At 39.0% G+C, this 19,321-nt stretch overlaps 1 protein-coding gene and 1 long non-coding RNA gene across 7 annotated transcripts in view; both read left to right on the top strand.

Annotated features, from left to right (window-relative positions):
- THSD7B (thrombospondin type 1 domain containing 7B) overlaps positions 1-19,321 on the top strand; it is a 518,195-nt gene that overhangs the window by 92,323 nt on the left and 406,551 nt on the right. The window lies entirely within an intron of this gene.
- On the top strand, positions 718-18,042 carry LOC136791130 (uncharacterized). Of its 2 annotated transcripts, none has more exons than XR_010832478.1 (3): positions 718-1,229; positions 10,676-10,730; positions 12,600-18,042. It is a non-coding gene; the product is annotated as an uncharacterized lncRNA (long non-coding RNA). The 2 variants fall into 2 exon arrangements; XR_010832477.1 differs by lacking the exon at positions 718-1,229 and adding an exon at positions 10,124-10,557.

Below are 19,321 nucleotides of genomic sequence, written 5' to 3' on the forward strand. Positions count from 1 at the left end.
GTCATGTGAGTTTGATTCTCCCCCTCGTAACATTTGTGCTTTTCTATTCACATCAGTAGCACCAACTTCTAAGGGAGTTCATTTGTGCAGCTAAGTTATATTTTAAGATGAAAGCTATCTTTCTGAGCTAAGTAAAGTTTGGGTAAGACTGCCAGCCATTCTCAACTTGTGCAAACACAGAATGCAAAGAACCCTGTGTACAGGAGACATACTGCTTGTTAGAGGATTACATCTCTGATTGTTTTTCAGTGAATTTCTACATCTGATAAAAGCTTTTGGGTTTGAAAATTTCCATTTTGATTTTTTTTTTAAATCTCAAGAGTTTTAACGGTTAGCAGATGGAAACGTCAAGGGCTGTAACTAACTAGTGCAATTTTTATTTTTAAATAAATGAGTTAAACCTATGATAATCATGATAATTACAACACATCATATGAAATTATGTTTATGGGAGCTAATCTATCTTAATCACTTGTAACAGAAGGCAGTTTGTTGAGAGGATTGAGTGGGACTTCAAAACAATTGATTTCACCTTCAGCTGTGTAAGGGAGAAAACAACTAAGTTACACATTTCTGGTATAGTTTTCTCCAAGATTGTAAACTAAATTATTATTACTACTATTAAAGCAAATTTATGGATTATAATTTTTTGTCAAGAAGCAGCAAGAGCTAGTGATTACTTAAGGGAAGGGGAGTCTGGTACCAAGGGTCACCTCAGTGGAGGCAGTGCCCTCACTAATCCAGGCACAGCCCCAGAGGGTCTGACCATGGTGTCAAGCCCTGGTAACAGGGTCCATCACAGCACCAGACAAGGCAAGAGATAAACTGGGTCCAAGGTCCATCCAGGGAGCCCCAACGAGGATGACAGAAGACAGGGTCAAGGACAGGACTGCAAACAAAGTCACAACATGGGCCCAAAGTCCAACCAGGAGATGAGGTCTGGAGGCAAGCTGTAACATCCATGCAACTAGAGCCACGATGTGGCTCCAAGGTCTGGCCAAAAGGCAGGCCTGGAAGCAAGCACACCTACAAAATAGCCTGGGCAAGGGCTGAAAGCCTAGATGGAATAGAGCCCTTGGGCCCAAGGGCAGGGCTGGGAGCCCCAAGGGCAGGGCTGGGAGCCCCAGGTGAGGCTTATGAGGATCATTAAGGCCTGTGAGTGGCTTAAGGTCTCTGGCAGTTCAGAAAAGATAGTCCTTTCTGTGAAGAGCTTGGTTGGTAAATATGAGGTAAATATGAGAAGTTAAAACAATGTGCATTTCAGTTTCTCAATGTGATTTAGTAGTACAGGTTATCTCTGGCTTTGCAGAGACAAAAATAAGTAATCATTTAGCTAGTGTTTTAAATGTTTTTCATAAATGAAATCACAGTATAAGAGGGGAGTTGAGAGAACTGGAAAGCTGATAGTGATACTGTAAAATTGTATAGCTATAACATGTGATCGCTACCAAAGCACAGAAAATAAGCATCTGAGTTTGAGACTGCTCTGTAGTATTTTTCTGAGTACTGTGTATTAACCTGTATGTTACTGGGGTTTAAAATGCATTAATGTTTGTGTAAAAGGCGGCAGTGAGAAGACAAAGCAGCAGGACAAAAAAAAGAAATTATTGCTGAGAAGGGCCTTATCTCGAGTCCACACTTGAGAGCTATTGAGGAACAATGGTTGAACCATTGGTTTTCAGAACTTTGTTGTAATCTCTTGCTGAGTTTACAGTATGGTTTTATCTGGGAAGGGCAAACCCCCGCAGTGGCAAAGAGCACCCTCCTTGTGCCTTAGGGGGCTTGAGGGAGAGCAGGGCCTGGAAGCGCCGGGCCTAGCGGGCAATGGAGGGAGACTGGGGTAACGGCCAGGAAGAAACGTGGCAGCTTTTCAGAATCTAATTTCTTTAATGACTGCTTTGAGTTTAGAGTTAAATAATGAGTGTTTTGATTTCTGGGAGCTGTTTGTCAGTATATGTATTTGTCAGTATGCCATGGACTCTAAAGTGGAAATAACCAGGCAGTGCAACAACGGACCTACTGCACGCATCGCTGAGTCCTGTTCAGCTGAATGTGTCGGGCCAAATGATGATATCTATTCAAAATATCAGTTTTCTATTTATTCTAGTTTAGTAAATCAGTGCTGGCTAAAGTTACAATATGGGTAAGAAGGACGAGCAGTAGCATGAATGTGAAGGTAATAACTGCCTTGTGCCTACCAGATCTGCTTCCAAGTAAATCCTTCTGTATAAACTTATTTTTATTCTTGGCTGTTGTGCTCCAAATGTAAATGGTATAGTGCATCCTTCAACATGAATTAGAGCATTTATATGCTTTCTAGTTTTTATATTGCAAACATTAGAGGTGAGAAGTTAACTGCACTTTTTTCTGCCAAATACTTTGTTACCATGCACAGGACCTGTTTGAGCCTAAGTTTGTAATTATTTCCCGTATAATTTTCACACCAAACTATAGTACTGCATTGCATTTACGTGACCAGGAGTGTCAGGAGCACTCACATAAGGTTTGTGGCCTGTAAAATAAGCTGTTATTGAATGAAATGAGTTAAACTGCACAGGAAACACTGAAGGTACAGATCCACGCTGTAGGTAGGCCATGCAGTCATCATACAGCTGGGCTACATGCTCATTTCTGCCTGTAAATTTGGACAAGATAATGCTACTATTTCATTTGTAAGAAGTGCTGTACAGGCCTGTCTACTGAGAAGCTCTTATGATATATGGTATAGATAAGTCAGTTCAGAAGAGAAACAGATTTTAGCTATGAATTACACTATTGATATTTCCAGAAAATTCAGCTTTGGAGCTCAGTAGGAGAAGGAGTCCTTGTTTTCAAAGTTATTCACTTAGAAACAAGCAGCCAACAAGTTTCTTTGTAGCAGAAGAGTGGAGTATAGGATTTAGGGGCCTCCTGTACAGCTTCACACACATGGTAGAGAATTCTCTTCTACCTGGCTCTAGTACATGCGAAGCACTGATATCCCTTCTATCAAGGAGAGATGGATGAGTGTGGCAGAAGTATTGCAGCTTTGTATTTTTGCAGCCATTGTGGAATTTTTCATTCAGTGTTTTGCTGGTTGCCAGATTCAGTCTTCACCCATTTGCTACCAATTTCAGCAGTTCTTACTGTGCAGGTGTGGCAGGTATGGTGATGAAACCTCTGCAGGCTTTGCCCAAGATTTCCCCTGAATTGAAACTCAGGAAAAGATCTGTTTGCAGACTCCTAGAATGAAGGACAAAGGCAGCAGTGTGCCAGCCAAGTGAATCATAGCATGAGAGGTTGGTTATATTTGGAGTTTTGCTATCCCACTGGAGTGGGAACAGGAGCCTTTGTCAAAGTCTGCCACTCTGATGCACCGGGAGGCCAATGAAATATTTCTTCTGGCTAAAAAAGGACCAAATGTTTGGAATAAAGGAAACAGTAGCCTAGAAGGCGAATTTCCATGGCTTTCAAGCTATACATGAGTTGTTTGCAGTTTCTTCTTGTTTACTTAACTGGTATTTCCAAATGTCTCTCTTTGTTGATTTCTGGCATTGAAATATGAGTAGGGGCATGACAATAGAAAGTGAAAAGGCACATTCCCCAGTTTTTGGGTACATTATTCCATGAATCTCTTTTGTCGTTGCACATGACCAATTGACCTTTGAAACTGTGTCAGAAATAACTCCACATCTTGATGGATGACACTGACCTTAATAACAATAACAAAAAGAGAGGGAAAAATGCAGCCCCTTTTCTCTGTAATCACCATGGACTGCTGGCTGTCAGGCTCAGACTTTCCTTATTGTTCTTCTCATTTACAAGCCAGACAGCATTACAATGGTTTTTACTTATTGGCTGGTACAAGAGCTAATGTGAAGATGGGTAGTGTGAGTGCAGCAGCCAGAACTTCGTGGTGTTAAGAGAGAGGGAAAAGAACTTAAGAGCCGACCTTAAATACGTGGCAGCGACTTTGCAAACAAGACTCCTATGCTCTGTTGTGGTAAACTGACTATTAAAAAAAAAAATAGAAAAAAAAGAAAAGAGGTGGAATAGTTTTAAATAGTGTTTACACATAGCAGTATTCTCAAATGGAGATATTTTTTGCCTCCAGGTAATACACAATATATGTGTTATCATTGAGTGTGTATTCCATTAAGAAACAGACCTGGATGAGATTCTTGTGGACAGATTGTGGAATGTTTCCTTTGTCTTCCTGACTGAAACTGAATAATAGGATTTACCTGATACAGAGATCAGGCCTTCTTGCTTAAAAGAATAGACAAAGCAAGAATGGGAACAGAAACTTTTTTTTTTATCATTTCAAGGAGGGGGAAAAAATAAATAGAATTGTCTCAGCTTCTGTAATGCTTCTGTGCTGATATGGCAAGATAAAAACTGCTTACTAGCATTAAAAAAAAAAAATCTTCCGTGCAACTATTGAGTTGAGAATGTATCATTAACTACTTTTTTTAATCAACATTTTTAAATGATGGCAATGTCTGGAGTTAATGAGAGGAGTGCTATATTCGTTTGATAGATCTTTTGTCCCTCCAGGTTTAGGAAGCAGAAAATGTTCCCGTTACACAATTCACTAAACTCGTCTAAAGAAGTGAGCCCAATATGGTGAGCCTTTCCCCTGGCCTTCAACAAAGGCCATTGTGAAGCTATTCGATCGGCTCCTTTTCCAGATTTCATGCCCATTAAAGCATCAATTACCTCTGACATTTCTATCAGCCTTCTATTAAGTTTGCACTTAGTAAGTTTCCAGAAATTACGAGCAAATTAATCCACACATTAATCAGATTGCAGAGGGAATAATTTTAAAGAGGAGGGAAATGCTCAGTATAATTTATGATAATAGATTTTTAAATTAATTGCTTCCTTTAGTTAATAATTTGTTCTCTTGTGAATACGTACTTGATATTACACTGGAAGCAGTTGTTTTTCTGGCTTGATCAATTAGTTAATGTTTACACAGCACTTTGAAGATGTAAAGCACTATGTAAATGCAGACCTGTTGTAGATCAGTCAGAAGTCTGCCAGGCTCATAGCCCTCTTTGTATATTTAACAACCGTCGAGTTGCTTTTAGCCTTCCCGAGAAAGGTGTTTCTTCTTTCTTTTTCATATTTTAGAGGGCCTTTGGTTGTGTTGGTGGTTTTTCAGTTGCAGGGCTTCTTTTTTTGTACCAATACTGCATAAGCCTCTTCATTGCACTGAAGAGCCCCAGGAGGAAGATGAGCTAAAGTCCTATTTCTTGCGTGCGATACTCTTATTATTGCCTCACTTAACAGATTTAAAAGCCCTCTGGACCTGAAATCAATAAGATCGGAAATGGAATAAATTAGTTGTGTTTACTCTGTTTATTTTCCTCCCCGTGTATGACTGAATACCTGTCTCTTAACACGGGGACAGGGATGCAGCTCAGCGAATTTCAGAACTATTTGAGGTTCTTAAATAAGGATTAATCGAATTGAAATAAACAGTGTGTCTTCAAAGGGGCTTGCTTTGGGATGCACAGCAGGGGACGTTCTGCATTGTATGCTGAAGTCAAGTTAGATGTGGAGACACACAATGGGTAAGTGGTTAAGCTTCAGCTGAATTTAGGGACTTGAAATACTTGGAGCTGGTTGGAGTCGGGCTGTTTGCAGGGGAGCTCTCGGGTACTAATCCCGTCATTCCTAACAAAGAGATGTAGATGTTGAAATGCAATGCTTGTTTTGCTCTCAGTCTTTTTTTTTTTTGTTTAACCCTACAAATATGTCAGCCCGTTGCCGAGGTTTTATATGGCAAAATACCCTGTGCATCACATCCTTATTGTTCTTTCAGGACAAAATGGAAACTAAGCAAAAAACCAGGAAAGTGAGAACAGGCATATTGCAGACACAGACACCTAAGAAATTGTGATTAATACTACTCACCAGTTTTATAACGCTTTTGTCTAGTGGCACTGGCCTGGAACAAACAATAACAAACCAACCATAATGTAACATCCCCTGAGAGCCATTTGGATCATGCAGGAGCTCGAAAGCCGACAGCATGAGCTGGTGAAAACTGTTCTAATTACTTGTTAAGATACACTCTGAAACCTGGCGAAGGAATCTGTGCTGAGTGCCACAAATGGTGCAGCAGTGCCACCACCTGCAAGAAGGAGAGACTCTGAGGGGAGGGGAGAAAGCCGTGAGGATAATTAAAATAAAGGGAAACAAAGGTCTGAGCTTAAAATCTAACCGAAATCCCACTGCAGCCATGCCTAATGAGGCCAGCCCTTGGCCCTTCTCCCAGGAGTAAGTTTGTTTTCATCTCCAGCGCTAAGTCCAAGACGGACAGGTTGTGATACGCATGTGAAACCTGAGCAGCAGAGAAGAGAAACCTTTCCTGCTATGGTTTCCTTCCTTGCCTGTGGAGTGGGACGGTGCAAAGTAGGCTGACTTTTTCCCTGAGATCCTCCTGGAGCCTGATGCTCCTGTTGGTCTTCCCACAGGTGGATTCCAGACGTACTGGGATATGGAGGGGTGAGAAGGAACTTCAGGCATTTCACACTCCCCTGCTAGGTGTTGGCATAGGTGCTTCATTTTCTTCTCTTAGTTGAATGGCTAAATATCTTTACATCAGTTTCATGTGGTGTGATAACTGAGTGACAATGCAAGATGGTAAGAAGTATGCTTACTAAGGAAATAAGTTTGCTGAGGATAGTGATGAAGCAACCATGCCTTGAATTCCTTATCGATTAAAAAAGGTAGTTTTCTGGTGTAAGGATTCATAGTCTGTGGTGTACCTGACAGGTCATCTTCACAGCCTTACGTACATCAGGGCCAAAGGGAAAGAACTGTGCTGCTTTCTGATGGCAGCCTCTCCCTCCATGGTGTACCAGGGACTGTTACTGCTTTATGTTAAATGTCCAAAGTTTGAACATTCATATAGGAAAAGCCCAAGCTTATTAAGGAAATCTTGAATGCTATGGTTATGTATAATAAGGAATAATGCCACAGAAAGAAGGCAAAATCTGTCTGTGTAAAATTGTCAATTTAAAGGCTTAGAGGAGTTGGGGATTTCATCCTTAGATGATTTGAAAGGCCTAAATATTGCAGATCCTGAAGACAAAGCAAGTCAGAAATATGTGGTGTAAATAAATTTACCAAATTTTTAACCAGAAATCATTTGAATTTTCTATGTGTAAAATGATTTTGCATTCAGCCTTTCAGGCTCTATTGCCACTGTTGCTCCTCCGCAATACTGATGTCTGAGCTGGAATTGTAGACTCCAAGCAATAGAGGATGTGTCTTCATTAGGAGCATTGTGTTCAATTTAATATCAGCTAGGTGGATTCAAGTTATTTGCTAACTTTTTGTTGGTTATACAGCATTCAAGCAAACCTACTCAAGCACAATGCACTAATGTTATCAAAAGCAACTTTCTGATGATCTGCTGGTTGCAGTCAGTGCTATCTCAATTATTTCAGGTTTCCACTGTCATTGGCAAACAGTTTTCTAATAAACACTGTCTCTAAAAAAGTAAAGAAAAGAAAAAAGTTTCCCAGCTGGGAAACAGGTTGCTGGGGTGTTTACTGGCAGCGTGAATGATGAAAAAGCTGAACAGGTACACACCAGAGAGCTAAGATTTGCTGGGAGCCTGTAAAAGCAAATCAGAAAAAAAGAGCTCCACTCTTTTCTGCGGAGAGGTGAGTGTAAGAGGGAGCTTTCCTGTTTGTTTTTTCCCAAACAAGGAGGAAGCCCTGAGCTTTATTTTCCTATATCTTGTTTAGCCACCTTGATTAGCGTCTATATTCAGGCTCCTTAATGGATAGTGTATTATATAGGTTGTTTGAGGTTAAGTAACAATAGGGAACATGGCTAGCACAGTTTCCCATGTCTCTAAATATAAACACAATAAGAATCCTGTTAAGACAATGAAGCAAGATAGAAACAGGCTTGCTGCTCTAGCGCGTAGGCTCTTTTTCTTGTTTTCTGGCCATTATGTAAACTGACATTCTGTTTTTCCCATTTGAGAGCAGACCTCTGCCTTATCATCATCACAGCAGATGTGCCCAGAGAATGTTTACCAATAAGGAAAGAGGCATTGCCGTTGTCTGGGTTGTTATTTCCTACAACAAAGAATAGAGGAGTTGGGATGAAGGAGGAGGACGGAAGGCAGCCGGTGTCAAAACGCTACGGGGACAGTGTTAGCGGGGACCCTGATGTGCATGCAGCGTGCAGCAGAGCCGTCACACAGCTACCAGCTTCATTCAGAAGTGTGGGTCTGCGGAAGAAGTGTTAACTGCCACCAAAATCTGTGTGCACGCACCCATGCCCACAAGCACAAGGTTGCTGTGTCTTTTTGAAGGCATCTGTGCAAGCTCCAACCCCCAACTGAAGTTACATCAGATCAAACCCTCCCATGCAAATGTGCACCACCTGTGTGAAGTGCATTTCAAACCACGCATGCCACATCTACTAGGACAGCTTCATTTTATTCTGTGCTATATTAGTAATATAACCTTGATACAAAATTCATGTATCTGCAAGGCCAGCAGGTATTTTGCATAGATAGGAGAAAAGTTCTAGAAAACTGAATTTCTCTGGAAAAATAGAAAATGACTGCTCGGGAGCAAAATCAAATTCAGGTATGAACAAAGCAAAATATAACAACTAGGCAGGAAGAATATTTGTACAGTGATGGTAAAATTCCAAGTGTTAATTATTCATTAATATCTGTGAGTTCAATGAAGACAAAATAGTTATGAGACAGTGCAGCACCAGACCTGAACTTTTCCCCATGTTCAGGTAAAAGATTTCCTTTTGCCCAAAGCGGCTGTGACCGCTAAACAACAACTTCTAAGAGCCATGAAGTATTCAGGCTGGGGTTTTTAGGTTGCATTTGTCTGAAAAAAAAAAAAAAAAAAAAAAGTAAGATAAATATATTTTGGTATTTACTTGTATATTACTTACGTAAGTGAATTCCATTAACCACCAGACATCCCTTCTAAGCAGACATAGCCTTAAGCTGTCATTTGACTTGTAGCTCTATCGTTTCCCCATCTGCAAAGTAGGAATGATGGTTTTCCCTAATGAAGTGTTATGAGAAGGCTTTAACTCATATTGATGAAGATCTTAGCATGGACAGTTAAAAAGTGGAAGGAGTTGAGAGCTGGTTTTGCAAGGATTACAAAAAATGGGTGCCTTCATGCTGCTTGTTTTGCAGTGAATCAAAAGGTTCTTTAAATTTTTGCAGTGGGAATAATAGGCACAGAGTTCAGGTCTCACTTATCTGGCTAAAAGGAATAAAAGCCAGAGGAAAAAAGTGAAATACTGACCCTGTTAACAAGTAAATATAAAGTGTCAGGACTTGGTGTCATTCTGATTTCTCCAAGCTATAGATGTTAAAAACCCAGTAGTGCCTGCATCGGAGTGAAAATGCACCAGGTTCTGTGTTCAATAAAAACAGCTTCATTCTCCCTGCTGTAGCTGATGAAGACGTGCTCAGCTGTAGACTGGTGCAGGTACAACCAAAAGCAGAATTTGTGTTTTTCCGGCTGTTTGAAAAGCTTCAGCCCCCAAGACAAAGTGTCACCATCTGTGAGTGAAGGTCTCGGCAGCTGTATTCAGGACGGTCATTCAACTTGCATTAATATAACTTCACCCTCTGTGTTCATCCCTTTGTGACACTTTGGAGATGCCATAGATATGGAAAGCAAGGGCACAAGGTTAGTTCTTCTGCGCTGGAGTCAACACACATAATATATTTTGACCTCCTGGGATTTTGTGGAGTGGTTCATTAGTGCAGTGGAACTTATTTGAGGCTCTAAGCTTTTTCTTCCAGGTGTTTGTCTCCCTAATTATCTTTTTTTCCTGCTTTTATCAGAAATACTTATTACTAGAAAGCTGTAGGGTTAATAAGCCTGGAATTTTTGAAGTAGTCTTTTGTATAATTGTTACGGCCCATTTTATAGGCACTGCAACATCATAGTCCCGTAGTGAAAAAAAATCAATATTTCTCCATCATACTTTAAAGACTAATTCCCTGGAGTAATCTCTATTCTCTACTAGTTTATTCTAAATAAAATTGATTTTTTTTTTTTCTGGGAGATTAAAACATGCCTTGAAGATTGTCAGTGGTTTTGTTGTGTAGGCCTTTATTAATAGACTCCCTGCAGCTTAATTCTGTTTATATAAGTTGAAAACAATAAAAAGAGTTGACAGTTTTGTCAGTCGTGTTTACTCAAAAAATATTAAAAAGTAAAATAATAAAAAAAGGAAACGCAGACACCTCCTCCCCCTGATGTAGCAAACGACATTGCTGTAAACAGACTTCAACGAAGTGTTTAGGAAGATCTGACTCATTAGAGTGGGCTGTTGGGTTTATCTATGAAATGTTAAATCATGCAGAAAGTGAGCCATAGGTCTTGGTGTGCGCTTTGTTAGCCAGGAGATGATTGTTTATCACGATCAACAATAACTGACGTAGGAGTCTGTTCACAGAGATATATCCTACTGTGCTCTTTGTCGGTGAACGTAGCGGTAGCGAGGTTTCGCTGTGGTGTGACAGGCTCAGACATCAGACAAGTGCAAGGATGTACTGTAAGTGGCTTGTGGGCAGAAGCTTCCTGTATAGAGATACTGAAACTGGTACGTTTACTTTGGAGGGAAAAAAAAAAAGTGTATTCTTCCTTTAATAAGCTGCATTTTTCATTGATAGAACTTGCCTCGTGGATGTGCCTGCCAACAGGTAGCAGCTGCCTTTGAAGGTTAAGGTAAACCTTGCGTTATCGCTTAACAAAATGCAGTGTTTAAATAGTTGCCAACAGTGGAAATTTACAGTTCCCAGTCAGATTGCCTTAAAAGACAGAGGAGCTGAGATCTAGGTGCTAATGCCGATACATTAGTTTTAATCATGGTTATCTTCCAGGAACTGAGAAACCACTTTGCAAGTGATCAGAGAACCTTCTCAGGATCGTATGAGTCAGCCTCGCTCTTAATTTGCTTTATATTAGGAACTGAATGAACTATGGATCTCTCCCATGGCAAAGTGTCAAAAAGACTTTATTATTATTAAAGCAGGATGAAAGCAAAATTTTTGTTGAAGAGAATTTCACAGATATGATTTGAGCTTGCCTAAATTTCCTTCAGTTCAGTTGTGATGCGGGACAGGCTACCACGGCTGAGTTCTGCCCCCAAGTTGTCACCAAAAATGTCACATCAAGCGATTCCAACATGACATGATTAATTGGCTTGCATTCACTTCAAACACCATCCAGTTTTACTCTAGATATATCCTGTACATTTGCTTTTCAGTGAATGGGTTCAAAATTTTGAATTTGTACTTAAATCTCTTTCAGCAAAGTGTTCTCTTTAGCACAGATAAGAATAATGAACTACTTCTTCATGAAACAAAAGCACAATATACCTTTCCTGTCTGTTCACTTAAGTTCTTGAGCAGGAAAAAGTCTGGGCATGTGCTCAGCATTGAACCTATGTGTATTCCTACTAGTTTGAGGTTATATTGCTCTTATAAATTTCATCAAATAATGCCCTGAAACTTATGTTGGCCTTTAAATTGTTGTGAATCAGAGACATCAAAGACCGATAAAATGGTAGAGTAGCCCAAATAATGACAGAAGTACCTTGGAGGATTCAATCCCAAATTTAAATTTGAACTCTGGAAAAATTGTATCTAAACTCTTTGATGTGGTCCCACCCTTTGCCCCTAAGCATTTTTATGTTTTATTTAGGAAAGAATTTCTGACAGAATAGAAACACAATGAAAGATCAGATACACTAAAGAAGAAAGATAATACCATATTTTGTGTGTTTTTTGTCCAAAATGTTGTAAAATATGGATTAACTAGAACCCAAATGTGTTGAACCTCAGGAACCACCTTAGTGTTCACCAGAACAAATTCAGGACCTAGACAAACTTGTGGGAAGAGTAGTAGACGTAACAGCAGATATTGCTTAGAAGCAATACTTCAGAGGTTTTGCTCTGTTGAATAAAATTGTTGGAATACAACTTTTGAAGTACCACCGATTCATTTGTAAAAACGTTGTGTTCAATTTCACTGTGACGCGTTTTCATATTTTTTTCTATAAAAGATCATGAAAGCAATCCATAATTCATGTAGGCAAAAGATTATTTAGAATGCTTCTTAGAGGAACGTGTTACAAATTGATGTATCAGGAGTGGGTAACTTAGTTAATTCTTTGTCACAGAAATGAACAGTATTGAAACCAGTTATTGGCTGGCCTGCAGACTGGTGTGACAGCTTGTGGATGCGAACCAGGCAAGAAATCCAAAGCAAAATTATAGGGTGGAAAGTACAAAAGTAGAGGAAGAAAATGAGCTAAAGAAAAGTGTTTCAGGACAGCCCTGAGGTCCCTGTGTTGGGAACAGACGGAAGAAGCGAGCTGTCCTATCTTCCCTTGGTCAAAATTTAAAAAGTTTTGAACTTTAGTTATCTCTTGTGCTTTCAGCTTGATATGGGAATTATCTTCAAAGTAGTTATCTGAAGTTTTCTATCTGGAGACAAAAAAAAAAACAACTTTAAAGGAATACTAAATACAACTGAAAGCAGTAGAAATCTACTAACTGTTGAATAAAAAAATTTCCTTTTATCTATAAATAGGTTATTGATTCTGATACAGCAACATCACAGTGTGGGTGGAAGAAGAGCTCCGGAAGAATTGATCATCTCAGAGAGGAAAAAAGAATTATTTTTACCCCCGGGAATGATATTTAATTTTGTCTGGGCTTTTTATTTGACAGTATTTCTGTTCAGTTAATTATAATTCCAGAAACATGCTGTTATAAATTATTTGCAATATATGTTCTTCAGATTTCATTTGTCACCCTCTGAAAATGTATTGAACTAATAATGAATGGGCACTCCGATCCCATAAATAGAAATAGCTGGAGTCAGAAATATTTAGCTTCCAATCCATATTTTGGAGAATTTGTTGAGTTCCTTGGAGAGTTCTGATCTAGCTACTATGTACAATGCCACAGATATTCTTCCAGTGACACTGGAGATCATTATAAGCAGCAAGATTAATTTGTGAGAGAAAGAGGAGAAAGCTGATGCTAAGGCCTGATGCTTCAGGGAAAACAAAACAAAAAGAGGTGATCAGTTAGAGTCTTTTTCTTATGATAGCTGTAGTCTCTAGTGTCCTGTAGTGTGATTGCTGTCATTTAAGAAGCATGCATCATGTTGGAATAAAAAGTAGAATAAAAACATGCTTGCTATTTCACTGTATCTTTTGTTGAAATGCTGAATTTCAAGAATTCAAGTTTCAAATTGTGTGAAATTAAAATTTCAACAATTTATTTATTTATTGAGAAATACTCTGCTGCTTAGCTGTTAAAGAAGAAACTGAATCCATCTGCTGGTCTTCTAAGAAAGATAATCTTTTGTGTAGCTAGAAATATTGGGAATAAATGTAATGGTGGTGGATATTTCCAGTCGAGATGGAGATACCATTTTTTACTATAAAAGTTCAGAAAACAAGCTGCAAGAACTAGATTACATTGGGGGGGAGGAAGTGGTGGGGAGCTTATGTCCAGTATATTCTGTGAAAACAAGCTGATGTTCCTTATGTATTGGGTTAAATGAAGCGTAACATCAATGAAGTTAGCAACTAAAGTAAAAATTGCTTGCAATAGGAGAAAATCAAAGTAGAAATTTTAAGCAAAAATAGATGGAAGAAACATTAAGATCCTTTGTAAAATTATACAACTTATTTGTGACATATTTTTCTGAAATATAATCAGTGTTGTTTGAGTCTGGCCTTCTTTTCAGGAAAATGAGTTCTAGCAATAGGGACAGAAAGTGGAAACCAGTGATGGTTTGAGTCAGTTGTGAACCTCCTCATTAAGTTAAATAATACCATCCTCAAAACTCATCCAATAGCAACATCTCAGTTCAACAATTTCTTTTCAGTCCATTTCATTGTCATCTCCCTTTTACCTAGTTTCTTAATCACCTTGTAGAATCCATATATTCATATTACTAATTTTCTACATAGCGTTGTTTGAAGACTGTTGCTGAAGTCCACGCGCTGTTCATAGATTTTAAAAGTAGATCAGAGTGAATGTGGTAAAAGAGGATAATTACTAGCGCTAAGGAATCTCTTGTATACCTATGATATAGGATACTGAAAGCCTTTGGGAAAGGCTGAACTCCTTCAATATCTGTTGGCATCAGCCTGCAGGAGACAACCAGTGGTATATATATAGCATAATTAAATTCTAGGGCTGTGTTGATTCTTAAGATTATTGCCAGGGAACTTTTCCAGCTGCTGAAAAAAGGTTGAGAGAGTGCTTAAATTAGAGTATATTTGATATATACGTGCTTCTTAGGTTTCGTGGAAGGTTAGTTGGGTCATGTTATTATTCTACAGAACGTGTTTTGAAATGATACATCTATGAGACAACTAAATTAAAAAAAGTACTTGCTATGCCCTATTTTTAGTATAAACGGGATAAAAATAATTCAAGTTACTGGTGAATGAATTTCACCTTTTCAGACCTTTGTAAAGCAATAGAATAATAATCATGGGCCTCGTTCTGTTAGTTGTTATTCCATTGTTTTCAGTCTTGTAGTGTTGTTCATACACTGAGGTGTCGTGCTTACAGATGGATAATCATTTTCAAATAAATGCTTCAGGCAAATGGTTGACGGAGTGCTGCCATCTCTTGGTTATGCAAATTATATGTTGCAAGATATTCAGCACTTTTCTTAGATGGGAATGCCTGCCCTAAATGTCTGTTTGTTATGTGAAAGCTGACGCTCAGCTCTAATACTCGACATGTTTGCAGACATTTTGCATTTAATTTGTCCAGCAGTGTTATTAGTGAAATTTGAGAGACATTGAGGTTGTCCTTCCTATTTAAGACGGCCAGGTTGGATGCTATTGAGAAAGTGGTTTAGCAGTGGCAAAAGCATTAAAATGCCAAGTGTGTGGTCCCCTGTTCTGTAGCTGGCAGTGACAAGGAGAGGCCACGCAAGCATATTGTAGCCCAGCAAATACAGTGCTGCTCTTGTTGGTAGCAGGCCACAGGCTTTGGGCTAAGGTAATGACTGTAGCCTCAGGACTTGCTGAGCCATGCTTGGCCTGGCGTTTGCTTTAGTTTGTTACTGCTGTAACAGCATTCTCTAGCAAGCAGGTGTCTGTTAGGTGTTTCAGCTTTTGCTTAGCTTTGTACAATTGAGTGCTAATGTTTACAGTTACACAAATGTCTGTAACTAATAGATGGTAATGACAAGTAGTCTTTAGTGTAGCGTGAATGATCTAAGAGCCTACAATAAAACACAGCAGAGAGAAGTACAGGCAGGGATGGTTGCAGAGGCCTTGGGAGGGTGGGCGTGGGATGATACCAGAGGCCCCAGGGCTATGGGCAGTGACTGGTCATCACATGAATACAACTTAACACTCACTTGAAATGTTGAAGCAGGGCTCCAAAATGCCAACAATAACGAGAATTCGGTCAGCATCTCAGGCACTTTTGTCCCTGTGGTGCTGCTGGTTGCTCCAAATGCTCAGGAGCCTCAACCCGCTCCAGGCATTTCAACGTGCAGCTGCTCACCTACTGGCAACTGTTGGCCTCTCCTAGCCCCACTCCACCTCGTAAAGCTACAAAGCTCTTCTTGATGGTACGTTTGTCATGAGGGTTTCTTGTGAGAGCAGTACAGTAGATAAACATAACGCTATGTGCTGATTAAACGATACACCCTGAGTTTTAACAGCCTCAATCCAAAGGAAGAAAGCTTTGCATCTCCTTTCTATGCCAGTTCTTTATATGTTGCATTATGAATTCTCCTGCTGGTTATTATCTTCTTATAATGCAGCCTGAAATTGGCCATTTATCTGTGCACTAAATGTCCAGAAAATTCCAGTAATTAGTAGCACTATTTCTACAGTTGGTGATAGGCATCTTTAAATTCTACAGTTAGGTATTTCCTCATCTGTACATCTTCACATACCATAGATACACCACGTAGATTTTTGTTAGTCCTGTGATAATTTACAGGCATCCTGCTTGGCGACCTATTATCTGTCTGCTTATCAGCCACACTGTTGAGTTTTCCATTGTTTCAGTTGTATTCAGATCTAATAGTTAGATTTTATGTCTTTCAGGCCTCTGTAGCCTTTCAGAGGTTGCCTGAGAAATGTTCCCATCTGAGCTCCACCTACAACTTTAATTTGTCATGTGCAAGGCTTTCAGAGGTGATCTCTTTTGGAATAGTTTTAGTTCTGAGAAGGTGTGAAATGTCAATTTCATTACCGTGGCTATGTGCAAATACGCAGTATTTACATGAATACTTGTTACTTCTAGATAATAAACATGACTGTCATTCTGGTTTAAAAATGAATGGTAGCGAGTGTAACTCCAACACTATTCGGGGAATATGGTGTCCCTAATTAGCGGAGTAAGGAAATGGCATGGCTGCTGTATCCTAGAGACAAGATACATACATGGGCCTAGTCAGAAGAAACAAAGAAAAATACTTTCTTAATTAAGCCCTAGTTTATTTTTTGTGGTTCATCTTTCTTTACTCAACTGTTTATAGAAGGTGACAGCAGTGGCAGGAGAGGAAATAATTAAATGAGATTTTTGTTAATCCTTGTGCTCTGTCTGAAAGGCTGCTGCAGCCTACAAAACACCCTGGCAATTTGCATACTCTGCTCTCTTTCAGCATTTGCAGATCTCCCTTGTTACTCCTTCAGAGATAAATAGTCTCACTAATTGGTTGATTCAGTTTCTGATAACATCATCCTTACTAAATTCCTTGTAAAGTGGGTGAGAATGAATTAAAGACTGCAAAACTCTTCTGATTGTTTTCTGTGAGGGAGGATCCAATATTCGTGGAAGGTCTTAAAACATTTTCATGACACTTAAAATTCAAAATGACTCAGGTGCTCTTGAAACTACTGCCTAAGGACACGTTTTGTAAAACTTGGAAAAAATGGTGGTTTGTTCTTACCAGAACTATAGGCTGTACGTGACAGGTGGAGTAGGTCTACATGAAAATCCTTTTCCTTTTTGTCCACTTTAGCAACATTGCAGGAGAACAAGATGCAAAACCAAAAAACCAGTCTCCAGCAGTTTGAAGAATGCGAAAGGGTGGAAGGGGCTTCAAAATTTGCACTGTTATGAGAAAGGTCAGGATACCGTTCCTCCATTGATGCTCTTCTGTATAACCACTTGGGATACTGCATCTGAAACGGGGTTAGAAAAGGCGTTATCTTCATCCCTTACCATGACAGCAAGCCTGAAATTGCCATGTGACGTCCTGCAGACTGGGTTCCCTTCCAAAATGAGAAGCTCCTCCTGCTTTGCCAGCTGCTACGGACAGTGAAACCCTGCACTGTGTATCAGAATCATGGTTCTTTCTTTTGGAGCACTGTTTATGTCAGGGAAGCATTTTGGAGGCAGGATGGCCATGCCCACATAATGTTAGTGTGTTGAGACACCAGCTAAAACACTGGATCAGAAATGAGATTCCCTTCTGCAAGTACTAATAGATGATGTGGGATATCAGGTGGGTTGTGAAGTTGAACCAGAAAGGTTGGTGGAAATCAGGGAACAAAATTTTCTGTCATCTAAGGCCTTACTTTGTACTTACTGAAGTTCCAGAATTTTATGTTAATTTTGATGGGTATCTTGCAGTGCCTTTGGATAACAATACCTGCGATGCTGATTACATGACCTCTCAGGGAGGTGTTTTTACCCAGTCCCACCCTGCCAAGTGAGCTATAGTTTTCATGCCTACTCTGCTGTCTTAACTGCAATTAATGTTTTTGTGAATAGAATATTGCTGTTTCTTCTCACACTTCTCATCATGCAGCTTGGAAAATGCCTTACCTTAAAAACAGGCTTACAAGTTTAATTGGGGATGCTAAAAATTATTCTTGTTTTCACTTCAGAAATAAAACACTTTGCTTGTGATTCTTCTTTTTGCTGGTCACGAATCCTTTTTTGTCAGTCATGGGCCTTTAAAGAACACCACATGTGAATAGGTAAGGGATATAAATTATGATTAGAAGGACAAAAGTAATTTCTTGGACATGACAGCAGCAGTGTGTGTGTTCAGAGCCTTGCTGGTGGGTAAGGATATGCCTCTTTCTCTCAGACCTGAAGTTTTGGAGGGCTACAGTGAGAGAACGAATGACCCAACTTTCCTTCAAAAAGGTAGTTGTCCACTGCAAAGACTGCAGTTTATTGGGAAATGGCTATTTTTTTTTTTTTTTGTATTTGTGCTAGTAATGAACCCTGTCAGTACTCATCCACACAGGTAACTTTAAGTGCAACTGTCTTTGATCGATTATACTGCAAGGAGTCTGCTTGTAATTCTCTGTTTGTTCCAGCTCACATACTAGACTATCTCTTGGTCACCTTATTATTCTGATTTTTGGGGGAATATTTAATAGATAATCTCATTTTTAGAAATGATTTTATTTCCAGTCTTTTATGATGAATTTAATCAATATTTATACTTTATTCAAATAAAAATGATAATTTTTCTTTTACACAATTGACCTTGTATCAGATATTAATCCTTTCCCTGCTATAAAACTCCGGTATGTTTTCATTCACCTCTTCCTTTACTGATCTAGGCAGTGGCAGCAAGTTTTACAAGCTTTTGTTTTATTTCCCACTCCTCTTAGATACTCATACACAAATTTATTTCAAACAATTGGCTATGAACTATCTATATTATTCTGATCCATGTGTCACTGAAGTTATACCAACAATATTTACTGCACTGAAAAGCTTTAACAGTATCCAGCAGAGCATCAGCTTGCCTGGTAATAATTCCCAAAGAGAAATGGATTACATTTTTCATAGCTTAAGAAAAAAGTTTAATATTGATGGAAAAATTCATACACAGCTTTTTTTAAAACACATTGAGTAAAAGAAAAGAAATATGTTCATGGGTCAGTTTTAAGAATGTTTGTAAATAATATGAATAGTACTGGTTAGTTTATTTTTTATTTTTATCATATGGAAACATTTAAGCCTCAACATCTTTTGGTTACATTTTGTGTATTACAGAGATTGTTGTGTTACAAGTTCTCAGTGCTTTATAACACAATCAATCAACTTATCAAGCTGTTACAGAGGAACAAACTATAGCATAAAATTAAAGTACTGTAGAGACAGTGCTTACATCTTTGCTGTATGTGCGCTACATCTTCAGGTTCAGGAAGTAAGCTGAAAGGCACTGTTTTTACACTACATTTAAGAAAACAGCATTACTGACAAAGCAGTGTGCTGTATTTACTCTATCACAGTTCTCTGCAAGTTTGTTCTCATGAAATACATTGAGTCTTTGGTTGTGGATCACAT

The sequence above is a fragment of the Anser cygnoides genome, chromosome 6 (genome assembly GCF_040182565.1).
Source record: "Anser cygnoides isolate HZ-2024a breed goose chromosome 6, Taihu_goose_T2T_genome, whole genome shotgun sequence".
Lineage (NCBI taxonomy): Eukaryota > Metazoa > Chordata > Aves > Anseriformes > Anatidae > Anser > Anser cygnoides.